General features: G+C 40.3%; 1 pseudogene; it reads left to right on the plus strand.

The window, feature by feature from the left end:
• Positions 1-980: 980 nt before the first annotated feature.
• LOC138839587 (general transcription factor IIH subunit 5 pseudogene) lies at positions 981-1,189 on the plus strand (annotated as a pseudogene).
• The last annotated feature ends 832 nt before the right edge of the window (positions 1,190-2,021 follow it).

A 2,021-nucleotide genomic window follows, 5' to 3' on the forward strand; every position in this document is an offset into this window, starting at 1 on the left:
TATTTTAGTTTTTCTTGTTAGTAGTGGTTTAAACTCAGGACTTCCCACTTGCTACACAGGTGCTGTACCACTTGATCCATGTCCTTAGCCCTTTTTGGTTTTAGTTTTTGTCCAGAAATGGTCTTGAGGTTTGTTTTGTTTTTTTTGTTGTTGTTGTTTTGCTTTAGGCATATGGCCAGACTCAGACTAGAATCCTCTTATTTACAGCCTCCTGTGTAGCTGAGATCACAGTCATGCACTATAATACCTGGCTTATTGGTTGAAATTAACATCTCATTAACTTTTGCCTAGGCAAGCCTCAAGTTACAATCCTGCTATAATCTCCGCCTCTTGAGTAGCTGAGATAATAAGTGAGCCATTCATGCCTGGAATTTCAGTTTGTTTTAAAATAAAGTCTCAAGCTTTTGCCAAGGCTGGCCTTGAACCCCAGTTATCCTGTATCTACAACCCAAGTTAGCTGGGTTTACAGCCATGTATCACCATTCCTGCCCCCCTCATTTCTCTATTTCTAAATAATTTCCTGGGTCTTTTCTATTAGTCTCTGCCTTGAAATATTTCCATCTTTTAGTCTCACCAAAAAAAGGATTTCTTGGAAGAAGTCAAAAAGGCCTGGGTTTTATGTGCCCCTAACAAGCTTGAATTCTTTACAGATTTTTCCTTTTCCATTTTAGAAGTAGAAAAGTCCATAACATTATGTGGAGACCTGAATGTGAGGAAAGCTTACAAATCTACAAACCAGTCACTGCCAGGATCTGTGTGCTGTGTTTGTGTGCACTCTTCAGCAACATTGAGGGAAAGATGACACAACTTATCCGGAAGGGTATGGAGGTAATCAAGGACCCCATAAGAATTAACATGGGCTCTTGGTCAGTGACGCCAGAGCACTGCTGGACCAGCTGGAAGGTGTGCATGTGGAACCTCTGAGCGACGGGGAAAAGTGGGCATTCTTGAGGCCATCTGCACCTTCTGACTGGGAAAAGATGGTCAACGTCTTGAAAGGTGGGCTTATAGAATGCAATCCTGCCATGAAGCAGTTCCTCTTGTACTTGGATGAGTTGGAGAAGAAGTTCATCATTCAAGACATTGATGACGCTCATGTCTTTGTAATAGCACTGAGTTAGTTAATGTCCTCCAGGAGCAAGTAGGTGAATTAATGGACCAAAATGCTTTTTCTCTTATTCAGAAGTGAAAATACTAAACACTGACCACTTAGGCGTGACAAGCAGCAAATGTGAAAGACCATCCCCATTTCAAATCATGTGATCAGTTAAGCCTAGCAGATTGTGCAGGAACATGTTGTGGGAAAGACCATGGGATCATTTGTTCAAACAAAAAAAAAAAGCCCCTGAATTGATTGTGTTGTACTTTAGAAATAAAAAAAAAATCAACAAGAAACTGTTAACAGTGGGCTGTTCCTTTAGTCCATTGTGGAGCTTGAACTCTGGGCCTGAGTGCTGTCCCTGCGCTCTTCAGCTCAAGGCGAGCACTCTACCGCTTGAGCCACAGTACCACTTCCTGTTTTCTAGTGTTTTATATTGGAGATCAGAGTCTCAAGGACTTTCCTGCCCCGGCTGGCTTTGAACCATGATCCTCAGATCTCAGCCTCCTGAATAGCTAGGATTACAGGTGTGAGCCACCGGCTCCCGGCTCTTACTTTTTTAATATTAATTTAATGCACTAATAAATAATAAGATGTAATATGCCATTAAATTTTCAGTGTAACTTAGATGATTATATTACTTGTTCCTGTTCATAATTAAGAATTTTGTAGTATGAATGCTGTTGATTTTGTTTCAGTTATAAGCTTTATAGATTTACTGCTTAAATAAAAATACCAGAGTAGAAACTTTGGTTAAAAAAAATTAACATGGTTCTGATGGTGAAAGTAAAGTACGTAAGGGGCGAGTACGCTACAGATGGGAAGAACTGAAATGAGGTTTTTATGGACACACATGGAAGAGAGTCATAGTTGCTTATAATTTCCATTGGACTTAGCTCAAGACCTCAATTGCTTAGCCCAC

This window comes from Dipodomys merriami, unplaced genomic scaffold (genome assembly GCF_024711535.1).
Source record: "Dipodomys merriami isolate MVZ:Mamm:240054 unplaced genomic scaffold, mDipMer1.0.p SCAF_3, whole genome shotgun sequence".
NCBI classification, from domain to species: domain Eukaryota; kingdom Metazoa; phylum Chordata; class Mammalia; order Rodentia; family Heteromyidae; genus Dipodomys; species Dipodomys merriami.